The sequence below is a fragment of the Mya arenaria genome, chromosome 1 (genome assembly GCF_026914265.1).
Source record: "Mya arenaria isolate MELC-2E11 chromosome 1, ASM2691426v1".
Classification (NCBI taxonomy): domain Eukaryota; kingdom Metazoa; phylum Mollusca; class Bivalvia; order Myida; family Myidae; genus Mya; species Mya arenaria.
In genome coordinates this window covers 16,098,089-16,114,111 of record NC_069122.1, presented here as the reverse complement: position 1 = coordinate 16,114,111, position 16,023 = coordinate 16,098,089, and the positions used below count along the sequence as shown (strand labels likewise).

The window sequence follows — 16,023 nt, the reverse complement described above, 5'->3', positions numbered from 1 at the left end:
TTAAACATATTACGCACAAGAATAGACATGTCTTTTAATATTAAAGCTGCACTCTCACAGATTTACCATTTTTACAACTTTTTATTTTTTATTTTTTGTCTTGGAAAGGGCAAAATGTTGAGTAATTATCTGCAAACCAATGATACAAGATTGCTGACAAAAACTCAGATCGTAGCATTTCATATTTCCGTTTGAAAATTTATGTTTTATGGCTTAAACCGTTACTAACAGTTTAAGAAAAAAATCAAAAAATGTCAATCTTTGAACCTGAATATAAAAATCTGTTATCTATTTTTTTGTCAGGAGTCGTATATAACTGGTTTCCATGGATTTTCGCAAAAATTGGTTCCTTCTAAGACAAAAAATGAAAAAGTTGTCAAAAAGTTCAATCTGCGAGAGTGCAGCTTTAATGTAAAAACTTATAATAAATTTTGAGGCTGCACGCTAAATAAATACTTAAAACATTCAAGGGGAATTAGCTCTAGTGGTTGAGCGCTCGCTTAGCATGTGAGAGGTACCGGGATCGATACCCGGATTCTCCAAATGTATTTTGCTCGAAAAAAACGGTTATTGTTTCATTCTGTAATTGACAAAAGTATCAAAATTGCAGGGGGAATTAGCTCAAGTGGATGAGCGCTCGCTTAGCATGTGAGAGGTACCAATATCGATACCCGGATCTTCAAGTGTATTTTGCTCGAAATAAAGCCGTTAATGTTTCATGTTTTAATCGACAAGTGTATATTAATAGCAAGGGGAATTATCTCAAGTACCGGTTCAACCCAGGAAAGTTGTATCCCGTGTATCGGTGCTTTACACCGAGCACGTTAAAGAACCATGAGGTCTCTTCGCAAAGAGCTAGGGTATCGCACCCGGATTTCTTGTATCTAACTCTGTTTCTTTAAGTCTTCCAATGTCTGGATTTGACTGCGAATTGCGGTCATTTCTATCTCATGTCATTTATGCCATTTAAACACAATTTAAGTCGTGATGGCGTCACGGCGGGGTTAAGCCATAATAGAGCCAATGGGCGCGGGTAGACCTTGATTAACTAAAAAAACAAACTTAAGTGGTACAGCGCTCGTTTAGAGTGTGAGAGGTACCGGGATCGATACCCGGATTCTCCAAAAGTATTTTGCTCGAACAAAAACCGTTATTGTTTCATATAGTAATTGACAAGTGTATATTAATCGCAAGGGGAATTAGCTCAAGTGGTAGAGCGCTCGCTTAGCATGTGAGAGGTACCGGGATCGATACCCGGAATGTCCAAATGTTTGTTTTCTCGAAATGAAACGGTTATTGTTTCATTTTGTAATTGACAAGTGTATAAAATAGCAAGGGGAATTAGCTCAAGTGCTAGAGCGCTCGCTTAGCATGTGAGAGGTACCGGGATCGATACCCGGATTCTCCAAATGTATTTTGCTCGAAATAACGCCGTTATTGTTTCATATTGTAATGGACAAGTACATATAAACGGCAAGGGGAATTAGCTCAAGTGGTACAGCGCTCGTTTAGCATGTGAGAGGTACCGGGATCGATACCCGGATTCTCCAAATGTATTTTAGTCGAAATAAACCCGTTTTTGTTTCATATTGTAACTGACAAGTGTATATAAATAGCAGGGGGAATTAGCTCAAGCGGTAGAGCGCTCGCTTAGCATGTAAGAGTTACCGGGATAGATACCCGGAATGTCCAAATGTTTTTTTGCTCGAAATGAAACGGTTATTGTTTCATATTTCAATTGACAAGTACATAACAATAGGAAGGGGAATTAGCTCAAGTGGTAGAGCGCTCGCTTAGCATGTGAGAGGTACCGGGATCGATACCCGGATTCTCCAAATGTTTTTTTGCTCAAAATGAAACGGTTATTGTTTCATTTTGTAATTGACAAGTGTATAAAATAGCAAGGGGAATTAGCTCAAGTGGTAGAGCGCTCGCTTAGCATGTGAGAGGTACCGGGATCAATACCCGGATTCTCCAAATGTATTTTGCTCGAAAAAAAAACGGTTATTGTTTCATTTTATAATTGACAAGTGTATCAAAATTGCAGAGGGAATTAGCTCAAGTGGATGAGCGCTCGCTTAGCATGTGAGAGGTACCAATATCGATACCCGGATCTTCAAGTGAATTTTGCTCGAAATAAAGCCGTTAATGTTTCATGTTTTAATCGACAAGTGTATATTAATAGCAAGGGGAATTATCTCAAGTACCGGTTCAACCCAGGAAAGTTGTATCCCGTGTATCGGTGCATTACACCGAGCACGTTAAAGAACCATGAGGTCTCTTCGCAAAGAGCTAGGGTATCGCACCCGGATTTATTGTATCTAACTCTGTTTCTTTAAGTCTTCCAATGTCTGGATTTGACTGCGAATTGTGGTCATTTCTATCTCATGTCATTTATGGCATTTAAACACAATTTAAGTCGTGATGGCGTCACGGCGGGGTTAAGCCATAATAGAGCCAATGGGCGCGGGTAGACCTTGATTAACTAAAAAAACAAACTGGTACAGCGCTCGTTTAGGATGTGAGAGGTACCGGGATCGATACCCGGATTCTCCAAATGTATTTTGCTCGAACAAAAACCGTTATTGTTTCATATAGTAATTGACAAGTGTATACAAATAGCAAGGGGAATTAGCTCAAGTGGTAGAGCGCTCGCTTAGCATGTGAGAGGTACCGGGATCGATACCCGGAATGTCCAAATGTATGTTTTCTCGAAATGAAACGGTTATTGTTTCATTTTGTAATTGACAAGTGTATAAAATAGCAAGGGGAATTAGCTCAAGTGCTAGAGCGCTCGCTTAGCATGTGAGAGGTACCGGGATCGATACCCGGATTCTCCAAATGTATTTTGCTCGAAATAAAGCCGTTATTGTTTCATATTGTAATGGACAAGTACATATAAACGGCAAGGGGAATTAGCTGAAGTGGTACAGCGCTCGTTTAGCATGTGAGAGGTACCGGGATAGATACCCGGAATGTCCAAATGTTTTTTTGCTCGAAATGAAACGGTTATTGTTTCATATTTCAATTGACAAGTACATATCAATAGGAAGGGGAATTAGCTCAAGTGGTAGAGCGCTCGCTTAGCATGTGAGAGGTACCGGGATCGATACCCGGATTCTCCAAATGTTTTTTTGCTCAAAATGAAACGGTTATTGTTTCATTTTGTAATTGACAAGTGTATAAAATAGCAAGGGGAATTAGCTCAAGTGGTAGAGCGCTCGCTTAGCATGTGAGAGGTACCGGGATCAATACCCGGATTCTCCAAATGTATTTTGCTCGAAAAAAACGGTTATTGTTTCATTTTATAATTGACAAGTGTATCAAAATTGCAGGGGGAATTAGCTCAAGTGGATGAGCGCTCGCTTAGCATGTGAGAGGTACCAATATCGATACCCGGATCTTCAAGTGAATTTTGCTCGAAATAAAGCCGTTAATGTTTCATGTTTTAATCGACAAGTGTATATTAATAGCAAGGGGAATTATCTCAAGTACCGGTTCAACCCAGGAAAGTTGTATCCCGTGTATCGGTGCATTACACCGAGCACGTTAAAGAACCATGAGGTCTCTTCGCAAAGAGCTAGGGTATCGCACCCGGATTTATTTATCTAACTCTGTTTCTTTAAGTCTTCCAATGTCTGGATTTGACTGCGAATTGTGGTCATTTCTATCTCATGTCATTTATGGCATTTAAACACAATTTAAGTCGTGATGGCGTCACGGCGGGGTTAAGCCATAATAGAGCCAATGGGCGCGGGTAGACCTTGATTAACTAAAAAAACAAACTGGTACAGCGCTCGTTTAGGATGTGAGAGGTACCGGGATCGATACCCGGATTCTCCAAATGTATTTTGCTCGAACAAAAACCGTTATTGTTTCATATAGTAATTGACAAGTGTATATTAATCGCAAGGGGAATTAGCTCAAGTGGTAGAGCGCTCGCTTAGCATGTGAGAGGTACCGGGATCGATACCCGGAATGTCCAAATGTATGTTTTCTCGAAATGAAACGGTTATTGTTTCATTTTGTAATTGACAAGTGTATAAAATAGCAAGGGGAATTAGCTCAAGTGCTAGAGCGCTCGCTTAGCATGTGAGAGGTACCGGGATCGATACCCTGATTCTCCAAATGTATTTTGCTCGAAATAAAGCCGTTATTGTTTCATATTGTAATGGACAAGTACATATAAACGGCAAGGGGAATTAGCTCAAGTGGTACAGCGCTCGTTTAGCATGTGAGAGGAACCGGGATCGATACCCGGATTCTCCAAATGTATTTTAGTCGAAATAAACCCGTTTTTGTTTCATATTGTAACTGACAAGTGTATATAAATAGCAGGGGGAATTAGCTCAAGCGGTAGAGCGCTCGCTTAGCATGTGAGAGGTACCTGGATAGATACCCGTAATGTCCAAATGTTTTTTTGCTCGAAATGAAACGGTTATTGTTTCATATTTTAATTGACAAGTACATATCAATAGGAAGGGGAATTAGCTCAAGTGGTAGAGCGCTCGCTTAGCATGTGAGAGGTACCGGGATCGATACCCGGATTCTCCAAATCATTTTTTGCTCAAAATGAAACGGTTATTGTTTCATTTTGTAATTGACAAGTGTATACAAATAGCAAGGGGAATTAGCTCAAGTGGTAGAGCGCTCGCTTAGCATGTGAGAGGTACCGGGATCAATACCCGGATTCTCCAAATGTATTTTTTCGAAATAAAGCCGTTATTGTTTTAAATAGTAATGGACAAGTATATATAAATGGCAAGGGGAATTAGCACAAGTGGTTGAGCTCTCGCTTAGCATGTGAGAGGTACCGGGATCGATACCCGGAATGTCCAAATGTATTTTTCTCGAAATGAAACGGTTATTGTTTCATTTTGTAATTGACAAGTGTATACAAATAGCAAGGGGAATTAGCTCAAGTGGTAGAGCGCTCGCTTAGCATGTGAGAGGTACCGGGATCGATACCCTGATTCTCCAAATGTATTTTGCTCGAAATAAAGCCGTTATTGGTTCATATTGTAATTGACAAGTGTATATAAATAGCAGAGGGAATCAGCTCAAGTGGTAGAGCGCTCGATTAGCATGTGAGAGGTACCGGGATAGATTCCCGGAATGTCCAAATGTATTTTAGTCGAAATAAACCCGTTTTTGTTTCATATTGTAACTGACAAGTGTATATAAATAGCAGGGGGAATTAGCTCAAGCGGTAGAGCGCTCGCTTAGCATGTGAGAGGTACCTGGATAGATACCCGTAATGTCCAAATGTTTTTTTGCTCGAAATGAAACGGTTATTGTTTCATATTTTAATTGACAAGTACATATCAATAGGAAGGGGAATTAGCTCAAGTGGTAGAGCGCTCGCTTAGCATGTGAGAGGTACCGGGATCGATACCCGGATTCTCCAAATGATTTTTTGCTCAAAATGAAACGGTTATTGTTTCATTTTGTAATTGACAAGTGTATACAAATAGCAAGGGGAATTAGCTCAAGTGGTAGAGCGCTCGCTTAGCATGTGAGAGGTACCGGGATCGATACCCGGATTCTCCAAATGTATTTTTCTCGAAATAAAGCCGTTATTGTTTTATATAGTAATGGACAAGTATATATAAATGGCAAGGGGAATTAGCTCAAGTGGTTGAGCGCTCGCTTAGCATGTGAGAGGTACCGGGATCGTTACCCGGATTCTCCAAATATTTTTTTGCTCGAAATGAAACCGTTATTGTTTGATATTTTAATTGAAAAGTACATATAAATAGCAAGGGGAATTAGCTCAAGTGGTAGAGTGCTCGCTTAGCATGTGAGAGGTACCGGGATCGATACCCGGATTCTCCAACTGTATTTGCTGGTAATAAAGCCGTTATTGTTTCATATTGTAATGGACAAGTAAATATAAACGGCAAGGGCAATTAACTCAAGTGGTTGAGCGCTCGCTTAGCATGTGAGAGGTACCGGGAACGATACTCGGATTCTCCAAATGTATTTTGCTCGAAATAAAGCCGTTAATGTTTCATATTGTAATTGGCAAGTGTATATAAATAGCAGAGGGAATCAGCTCAAGTGGTAGAGCGCTCGATTAGCATGTGAGAGGTACCGGGAACGATACTCGGATTCTCCAAATGTATTTTGCTCGAAATAAAGCCGTTAATGTTTCATATTTTAATCGACAAGTATGAATAATAGTAAGGGGAATTAGCTCAAGTGGTAGAGCGCTCGCTTAGCATGTGAGAGGTACCGGGATCGATACCCGGATTCTCCAAATGGTTGTTTTGCTCGAAATGAAACGGTTATTGTTTCATATTTTAATTGACAAGTATATATAAATAGCAAGGGGAATTAGCTCAAGTGGTAGAGCGCTCGCTTAGCATGTGAGAGGTACCGGGATCGATTCCCGGATTCTCCAAAAACAAAATTGCTATGAAACAGTCATTGTTTCATATTCTACTGGTATTGTATACTTTTGTTTTACAAGTGTGTTTAAGCATTTATGCAGTTTATGCATTCCAACCCTTAATTTTAGAATACATTTTGACATCTTAAAAATTGGAAATACTTATACAATATTTGCCAAAAGTTTAATTGTTGAGCGCATTTAAATCAAAGTAAAATTGGTCCTATGTCCGCATGTATTTCACCCAAGAGGCTGTGGGTTTGCAGGGTCCTGGATCTGATATAAGAGGGTGCGTAACTCAGGGGCAAAACACGCGCCCCTCCCTTGAATCCGAAATTGATATTGCTTAAAATGTTGACATGGGTGGGGTTACTTCTCCCTGGATATGTTTGCTATTTTAATTTACTATATAAATGAAAATATAGAAATGTACAAAGATTGATCACTTAAGTGGAGTAATCATGAACGTCTAGCTGTATGCCTTTTATCACCAACAAATAACTATGGCATGGTAATTAGTTTTCGGTGATGTTTAGTTATCATGAGTTTCTTTGAGGTATGGTTATCATGAACTTCTCGCTTTGGCATGATAATCATGAGCGTCTCGCTGTGGCGCTGTAGTAAATAGCGTCCCACTTTGACACGGTAATAATGAGCGTCTCGCTGTGGCATGGTACTCACGGGCGTCTTCCTGTGACACTGTTGTCATGAACCTCTCGCTGTAGAACGTTAATCACGAGCGACTCGCCGTGGAACGGTAGTCTTGAGCTTCTTTTTCTAGTTCTGTTATCATGAGCTTCTCACTGTGACAGGATACGAATGAGCGTCTTACTGTGGCACGGTATTCATGAGTTTCTTTCGGTGGCTAGGTAATAATGAGCGTTTCGATGTGGCTCAGGAATCATGATTGTCTAGCTGTTGCAGAGGAATCATGATTGTCTCGCTGTCGCACGGGAATCATGATTGTCTCTCTGTGGTATTATTATAATGAGCGTCTCGCTGTGGCTTGTTGATATTGAATATCTTGCATTGGCACAATAATCATGGGTGTCTCGCTTTGGCACGGAAATCATGAACGCCTCGCTGTGGCATGGAAATCATGAGCGTCTCAGTGTGGCACGGACATCATGAGCGTCTCGCTGTCGCACGGAAATCATGAGCGTCTCGCTATGGCACGGTAGTCATGAGCGTCTCACTGTGGCACGGTAGTCATGAGCGTCTCACTGTGGCACGGTAGTCTTGAGCGTCGTAATGTGGCACGGTAGTCTTGAGCGTCTCACTGTAGCACGAAAATCATGAGACTCTCATTGTGGCACGGAAGTCATGAGCGTGGGTGTCTCGCTTTGGCACGGAAATCATGTGACGTCTCGCTGTGGTTCGGAAATAATGAACATCTCATTGTGAAACGGGAATCGTGAGCGTCTCATTGTGGCACGTAAATAATGAACATCTCACTGTGAAACGGAAATCATGAACGTCTCGCTGTGGCACGGAAATAATGCGTTTCGTGCTGTGGCACTGTAATAATGAGCGTAACGCTGTGGAATGTTAAAAATGAACGTTTTGCTTGGCAACGGGAAACAGAGCATCTCTCTATAGCACAGGAATCATAGGTGTTTCGATGTGGCACGGTAATAATGAGCGTCTTTCTGGAGCACGGGAATCATGAGAGTCTCGCTGTGGCGCGGTAATAATGAGCGTCTCGCTGTGGCGTGGTACTAATGAGCGTCTCGCCGTGGCGCGGTAATAAGAAGCATTTCGCTGTGGCGCGGTAATAATGAGCGTCTCGCTGTGGCGTGGTAATAAGAAGCGTCTCGCTGTGCACGGTAATCATGAGCGTCTCGCAGTGGTGCGGTAATAATGAGCGTCTCGCTGTGGTGCTGTAATAAGGAGCGTCTCGCTGTGGTGCGGTAATAATGAGCGTCTCGCTGTGGTGCGGTAATAAGGAGCGTCTCGATGTGGCGCGGTAATAATAAGCGTCTCGCTGTGGCGCGGTAATAAGGAGCGTCTCGCTGTGGCGCGGTAATAATGAGCTTCTCGCTGTGCATAATAATAATGAGCGCCTCGCTGTGATACGGTAATAATGAGCGTCACGCTGTGCACGGGAATCATGAGCGTCTCATTGTGGCACGTAGATAATAAGTTTCTTTCAGTGGCGCGGTAATAAGGAGCGTTTTGCTGTGGCATGGGAATTTTGGAACGTCATACTGTGGCACGGTAATCATGAGTGTCTCACTGAAGCATAGCAATCATGAGTGTCTTGCTGTAGCATGGTAATCATGAGCGTCTCGCTGTAGCACGGTAATAATGAGCCTCCTGCTGTTGCTCGGTTATAATGAGCGTCTCGCTGTTACACAGGAATCATGAGCGTCTAGTTGTAGCATGGTAATCATGAGCGTCTCACTGTAGCATGGTAATCATGAGCGTCTCGCTGTGGCACGGTAATCATGAGCGTCTCACTGTAGCATGGTAATCATGAGCGTCTCACTGTAGCATGGTAATCATGAGCGTCTCGCTGTAGCACGTGAACGGTTATCTTGAGCGTCTCATTGTGGCCCGGGAATCTTGAGCGTCTTTCTGTGTCACGATATTCTTGCAATTTTTAATATTGCACTTGAGTCATGAGCGTCTTAATTTATCATTGAACGTTTGACTGGCGAGGGAATCATGGGCGTCTCACTATGGCTCGGGAACATGAGCGTCTCACTATGGCTCGGGAACATGAGCGTCTCACTGTGGTACGGGAACATGAACGTCTCACTATGGCAGGGGAACATGGGCGTCTCAATGCGGCACGGGGACATGAGCGTCTCAGTGTGGTACAGGATGTTTAGCGTCTGACTGTGGCATGGAAACATGAGCGTCTCACTTTGGCACGGAATCATCAGCATCTTGCTATAGAACGACAGTAATGTGCGTCTCACTTTAGTACAACAATTCAGTACTGCCCCGATAGCTCATTGGTAGAGCTATCATCTCGGGTATGGAAGTCGGGTGTTCGATCTCCTTTTGCGTCATAATCGAAAGAAGGTAATATAATTAATATGGTACCACTAGCGCTCTAGTGTTTAGCGCTCGGCATTTAAATAGTAGTATTGGGAAATGGTGTTCTCATTACTGCTTCAACTCAGTCAAGTTGTATTCCGTGTATAAACTGAGCAAGTTAAAGAAACGAAGAAACCCTTCTCGAAGAGCTGGTGTATCGCATCTGGATCTTTGTACCTCACTCTGTGTCTTCAACACTTCTAATATATGAGTTTGACTGGCGGTTGGAGTTACTTGATCTCATTTCACTTTTGGCATTTAGACACACCTAAAGTCTTGTTTCAGGCATTAACATTACATGGTCTATTCCGCGGACTGAGCTTAAAGGGACTCGTTCACTTTTTATAGGGTCAGGCATCGAATCAAAAGGAAATGATTTCAAGTGAATTGCGAACAAAACAATTGTCTCCTTATTAAAACATTGTTAGAAGTTAAATTATCAGAGCGACTGAGATAAGAGCTCTATTGTTTAAGCGTTATTAGAACGGCTGAGATAAGAGCTCTAATGTTAAAACGTTATTAGAACGGCTGAGATAAGAACTCTATTGTTAAAACGTTATCAGAACGGCTGAGATAAGAGCTCTATTGCTAAAAAAGTATGAGAACGGCTGAGATAAGAGCTCTAATGTTAAAACGTTATCAGTACGAATGTGATAAGAACTCTATTGTTAAAACGTTATCAGAACGGCTGAGATAAGAGCTCTATTGTTAAAAAAGTATGAGAACGGCTGAGATAAGAGCTCTATTGTTAAAACGTTATTAGAACGGCTGAGATAAGAGCTCTTTTGTTAAAACGTTATTAGAACGTCTGAGATAAGAGCTCTTTTGTTAAAACGTTATTAGAACGGCTGAGATAAGAGCTCTTTTGTTAAAACGTTATTAGAACGGCTGAGATAAGAGCTCTATTGTTAAAACGTTATTAGAACGGCTGAGATAAGAGCTCTATTGTTAAAACGTTATTAGAACGGCTGAGATAAGAGCTCTATTGTTAAAACGTTATTAGAACGGCTGAGATAAGAGCTCTTTTGTTAAAACTTTATTAGAACGGCTGAGATAAGAGCACTTTTGTTAAAACGTTATTAGAACGGCTGAGATAAGAGCTCTTTTGTTAAAACGTAATTAAAACGGCTGAGATAAGAGCTCTATTGTTAAAACGCTATTAGAAAGGCTGAGATTATAAGTATCTTCCATAGCCGAGAGTGTAAGATAGGTTCATTCCGACCCGAGCGTAGGGAGTTTTGCGGAAACGAGGTTTACCGAGTTTACGCAAAACACCCTGCGCGAGGGTCGGGATGAACCTATCTTATACGAGCGGCTATGGTAGATGCTTTTTCTCCAACCTCAGTTAAACAAAATTAAGTAAAAATGTATTTTTTGCTGGAACTCTTTTTTGCTTAGTGAAAATAATTGCGTATGGATATGCGATAGCACGTGGTTGTCATGGATATACGCGCAGTGATCAAGTTAATGTTAATAGTCAAATCGGTCTTTTTAAATAGTTCTAAGGAGAATGAAGCATTATTTCTTGAATGGTGCCTGAAAACTGTTTTATGGTGACATCTGAAGCGAGAAATAATTAATAAGCGTTCTAAATATTACCATAAGACAAGATTTCCTTGATGCTACTGACGACAGTCTTCAACAAGGGAGGTAATTACAATGTGGTAAAAGGAGTTCCATACGGGCATTTTATCTTCGCCCGTGGGCAAGATAAGAATATCTAGCATGGTTAAATTATTGGATCTACTTATCTGAGGTGGGAGAAAAGAGTTCTTTTGTTAAAACGTTATAAGAACGGCTGAGATAAGAGCTCTTTTGTTAAAACGTTATTAGAAAGGCTGAGATAAGTGCTCTTTTGTTAAAACGTTATTAGAACGGCTGAGATAAGAGCTCTTTTGTTAAAACGTTATTAGAACGGCTGAGATAAGAGCTCTTTGTTTAAAACGTTATTTGAACGGCTGAGATTAGAGCTCTATTAGTTATAACTTCTTATACATCCTGACAGAAAATGCTCTATTTTGCAGAACAGCGGTAGTAATAATATGAAAAAATGAATCAGTTTATGACTAAAAAATTCGTACAAATAAAAATCTCCAAGTTATTTGTTGTTGGTTGTAACTGGGATTGGGTAAAGTAACAGATTGTCATAACGTTGCCAGCATCAAACGGGTGAACGAGTTCTTTTAAATAATAAGTTCAAGTTTAGTTACAGACAGAACCATAGTCGGTCATATTTTGGAAATTTACGACCAAAAGACAGGGCTCCGGTTTGAACCTTATCTTATATACATCTTAAAAAGTAAGTAAGACGTCAGGCAATACTAAAATATAAAACAAGCAAATGAAAACATTCATTCCTTTTATTTCATTCGTACATTATTTGGTAATAACAAGTATACATGTACTAATATTTTATCATAACCGGATTCTAAATATTTCAATGCGATGATGGCTCTGGTACGTATAGGAAGGGCGAACTATGTGGTCAACACCATGACGGTAAGGTATCAAAATTGTTTGAGGACCTCAATTACAAGGCAGCGCTTCATAATACGAAGAAGAAATGGGAAAACACTTAATTAATATGTTTTAATCATGCTGAATCAGGCGACAAAATGACACATGAGAAAAACCCTACGCACGGATACCAATCCTAAGTTAATATTAAAATAGGCATGAATAAATTATACTGAGTAGTTGTTAACAGCAGACAATTCATATGATAAAATGCAGATTCTTAGGTTAATTCAAAATGATTTAAACTGTTTAATTTTTTTTATTTTATCAAAGAATAGTGCCATATGGCGATAATCGATTCCGAGATTATGCAATCGATTATCGGTGACCTTAACCGTGAATGATCGATTTTCGCCAATACTAGATCATCGTTTGGCACCTAGGTAAAGACGAAAGGTTTTGACATTTTTATGTAAACGGGCATGAAGTATTGTATTGACACATGGCATGCAAAGGTATTTAGTGGAATGAATGACTGTCAGGAGGATGTAGGTAAGTAATCAGAGCTCATCCTCGAATCCTTATAGTTTTGCACAATTAGCTTGTACCACTATTTAAACAATTTTAATACCTGACAACATATTTCGCCCTTCTTCTATGTACCAGGAACAAATTCGTTGAAATACTTGGAAGCGGTTAGATTATAATTCTCGTTTTTACAAAGCATTTATTAAAAAAGAAGACACCGACAACGGCTTCAAATCACTCACATGATTAATTTCCATTGCATCACACTCATTCATATTTCACAATTTTATGATGAATTTCCCTATCATCACATTCATAAATATCTAACAAACTTAATATCTTTACCATCACACGTATTCGATTAATATCCCTTAGATCACACTCATTCAAAGCTCACAAACTTTACAATTAATCTCCCTCCAATCACCACATCACTATTCATATTTAGCAAACTCTACAACCTAATCCGCATCCATCACGTTTAAATTTACCAAATTATACTACAAGTATTAACAATTGATCTCTTCTCTATCACAACTATTTTAATTATACAAAATCAATATCTATTCCGGGTGGCAAAATTTAAAATAAATATATTGTACCTTCCATCACACTTTCTTATTTGTAACAAAGTTTACTATTCTTTTCTGTAACATCATATTAACTAATGATTATATGCAATCGTTAAACCATTACACTCATAATTATTTTCCACATTTTTTGTAACTGACCACTCGTTCAATAAAATTACTATTTCCATAAACATCAAGATTTTTCAGCAATCTTTGACAAATAATTCTCTATACTAATATAAACTATCGTAAAGTATACAACACAAATCGACACTTAGCTATAGAGTACTTTTGTACATTCCGACATTAAGCCTACGTTTTTCAATCGTAGAATTCCATGAAATTTAACATAACTGATATACAATTTTGGTTTGCCCCTATCTATCATGTTTTAGTGACATTGCACATTTACAAATGATATAAGCAAACAGTAGCCTACACACAGCAGATGCATGAAGGGCTGAAACTGGTATGTCCATACCATGTTGCATTTGTAAATACACTCATTAATGCAGGACACCTACATAGTTTTCCAATGCATGCATTACAAATGTATCACTAAGAGACAAGGTGTATCAATAATAATAAAATGGAAAATACAGGGACAAGCCTTGTAGTTGACCATTTGAACACAGCATGCAGCTGAACATAAGTGTGTATCGACAGATACACACTAACGGCATGCTCTAAATAAATTGCAGACACCATTAACATACGTTTATGTACCATCTACTAAGTTCAATAAATGAACGATATAACTATTAACATGGAAAAAGTAAATAAATTGCAGACACCATTAACTTACGTTTATGTACCATCTACTAAGTTCAATAAATGAACGATATAACTATTAACATGGAAAAGTAAATAAATTGCAGACACCATTAACTTACGTTCATGTACCATCTACTTAGTTCAATAAATGAACGATATAACTATTAATATGGAAAAGTAAATAAATTGCAGACACCATTACCATACGTTCATGAATTATAAGTAGTCATGTTTCTTAATCATAACAAATGTTTTGTATGAAATATATTCTCATATAAACAAGAGCTGTCACAGAGACAGCGCGCTCGACTATTCCGCCGCTTTTCAGTGTAAGGATTGAACAGTTTTGGCAAAACATGCGTGGATCACTGTTAGATTAGATTTCAATGCAATTCATGATGTGCTGAGATATTAACATAAATGTTGTTACACGGAAAATTTTAACCAATTTTTATGTCTAATAATAAAGGGCATTTTTTGCAAAACAGTTATATATCTTAGTTATTCGATTACGTCGAGTGGTTGAATACCATTCTATAAAGTTTCAATGCAATACATCGAGTAGTTGCTGAGAAGTTAACCTATGTGTGCTTACACACAAAACCTTAACCATAATTTCTATGTTATATAATAAAAGGAAATTATTTGCATTAAATGGTTCTCACATGGTTAATTAAGAAGGTTGGATGGTTAAGTACCATTGTATTGAGTCTCAATGCAATACATAAAGTACATGTAGTTGCTTTGATATTATAATAATGCGTGCTTGCACACAAAACCTTAATAAGAATTTATAAGTCGAATAATACAGGGCAATTATTTGTATTCAATACAAACTAGAGTTATCTAACTTCGTTAATTAAGTAGGGTGGATGGTTGAGTACCATTGTATAAAGTCTGAATGAAATACTTCAAGTAGTTGCTGAGATATAAACCTATGTGTGCTTGTACGCAAAACCTTAACCAGAATATCTAAGTCGAATAATAAAGGCCTATTATTTGCATTAAATGCAAACAAGAGTTATCTAATATCGTTAATTAATTAGGTTGGATGGCTGAGTACCATTGTATGAAGTTTCAATGCAATACCTTAAGTAGTTGATGAGATATTAACCTATGTGTGCTTGCACGCAAAATCTTAACCAGAATTTCTAAGTCAAATAATAAAGGCCTATTATTTGAATTCAATGCAAACTAGAGTTATCTTACTTGGTTAATTATGTAGGTTGGATAGTTGAGTACCATTGTATAAAGTCTCAATGCAATACCTCAAGTAGTTGCTGAGATATTAACCTATGTGTGCTTGCACGCAAAACCTTAAACAAGGTGTGACGCAGACGCCGCCGCCGACGCTTGGGTGAGTATTATAGCTCTCCATTTTCTTCTAATAGTCGAGCTAAAAAGTAATCTAAAATGTCCTATTTTACCGTAAATGTTCTAATCAAATTTTCCTTAACATTGTATGTATGAATATTATGAAAATATCAAGTTTAAACGATATATGTTTACAAATCGAAACTGTCAACGTGACTTTGATATTTTATAATTCAAATCAAATGCATTTTGATTGTTGTAATTCAAATCAAATGCCTTCCAAAATATTTGGAAAATGCAAAGTGAAAATAGTTCATGAACTATTCATGAACTGTCATATGTCCTAAATATATACAAACTATCATGCAAATACGAAAATAATCAATAACAAGTTAAAGTATTATGTTTATAACCAAAGCATTTAGTTCAAAAATTGATTTGCGATATAAGGCGTGATCAAGTTAATCTCAGACAAGTCTAATTAAAAATAGTAAAAACAAATGAATAATTATAAAACACAATGGGTCTACAGTATTTCAAACAAAAAACGTGAGAATGATTAGCAGCAAACACCTAGTGCAAACAGTTCAGGTTATATACATATATTAAATCGAAATAACAGAAAAATTTGAAATGTCATCAAAAAACCAAATCATTGCTAACCATTACATATTTACAAATACAAATACATTCTTGACACATAAATACATGTATTGATAACATAGGACTTGAATTTCCCATTAATCATGGGGCTTGTAAACATAAAACAAGGATTTGCCTATAGGAATCATTTTCGATACGAGGGACTTATGAAATATTCCGAAAAATGTTACTATGCATCAAAACGAATGCAAACAAAGTCAAATGAAGAAATGTATAAGTGTAAAATGAAGTTATCCATAAGCGTCAAATATAGTAAGACATTAGTGTAAAATGTAGTAG

At 38.4% G+C, this 16,023-nt stretch overlaps 11 non-coding genes across 11 annotated transcripts; all 11 read left to right on the top strand.

Annotated features, from left to right (window-relative positions):
- Positions 1 to 1,762: 1,762 nt before the first annotated feature.
- Trnaa-agc (transfer RNA alanine (anticodon AGC)) lies at positions 1,763 to 1,835 on the top strand. Its single transcript has one exon. It is a non-coding gene; the product is annotated as a tRNA-Ala (tRNA).
- Positions 1,836 to 1,904: 69 nt separating this feature from the next.
- On the top strand, positions 1,905 to 1,977 carry Trnaa-agc (transfer RNA alanine (anticodon AGC)). Its single transcript has one exon. It is a non-coding gene; the product is annotated as a tRNA-Ala (tRNA).
- A 1,075-nt stretch (positions 1,978 to 3,052) lies between these two features.
- Positions 3,053 to 3,125, top strand: Trnaa-agc (transfer RNA alanine (anticodon AGC)). The gene has a single exon. It is a non-coding gene; the product is annotated as a tRNA-Ala (tRNA).
- A 69-nt stretch (positions 3,126 to 3,194) lies between these two features.
- On the top strand, positions 3,195 to 3,267 carry Trnaa-agc (transfer RNA alanine (anticodon AGC)). Its single transcript has one exon. It is a non-coding gene; the product is annotated as a tRNA-Ala (tRNA).
- A 1,214-nt stretch (positions 3,268 to 4,481) lies between these two features.
- On the top strand, positions 4,482 to 4,554 carry Trnaa-agc (transfer RNA alanine (anticodon AGC)). Its single transcript has one exon. It is a non-coding gene; the product is annotated as a tRNA-Ala (tRNA).
- Positions 4,555 to 4,624: 70 nt separating this feature from the next.
- Positions 4,625 to 4,697, top strand: Trnaa-agc (transfer RNA alanine (anticodon AGC)). The gene has a single exon. It is a non-coding gene; the product is annotated as a tRNA-Ala (tRNA).
- A 637-nt stretch (positions 4,698 to 5,334) lies between these two features.
- Positions 5,335 to 5,407, top strand: Trnaa-agc (transfer RNA alanine (anticodon AGC)). Its single transcript has one exon. It is a non-coding gene; the product is annotated as a tRNA-Ala (tRNA).
- Positions 5,408 to 5,477: 70 nt separating this feature from the next.
- On the top strand, positions 5,478 to 5,550 carry Trnaa-agc (transfer RNA alanine (anticodon AGC)). The gene has a single exon. It is a non-coding gene; the product is annotated as a tRNA-Ala (tRNA).
- Positions 5,551 to 5,762: 212 nt separating this feature from the next.
- Positions 5,763 to 5,835, top strand: Trnaa-agc (transfer RNA alanine (anticodon AGC)). Its single transcript has one exon. It is a non-coding gene; the product is annotated as a tRNA-Ala (tRNA).
- Positions 5,836 to 6,186: 351 nt separating this feature from the next.
- On the top strand, positions 6,187 to 6,259 carry Trnaa-agc (transfer RNA alanine (anticodon AGC)). Its single transcript has one exon. It is a non-coding gene; the product is annotated as a tRNA-Ala (tRNA).
- A 71-nt stretch (positions 6,260 to 6,330) lies between these two features.
- Positions 6,331 to 6,403, top strand: Trnaa-agc (transfer RNA alanine (anticodon AGC)). Its single transcript has one exon. It is a non-coding gene; the product is annotated as a tRNA-Ala (tRNA).
- Positions 6,404 to 16,023: the final 9,620 nt, after the last annotated feature.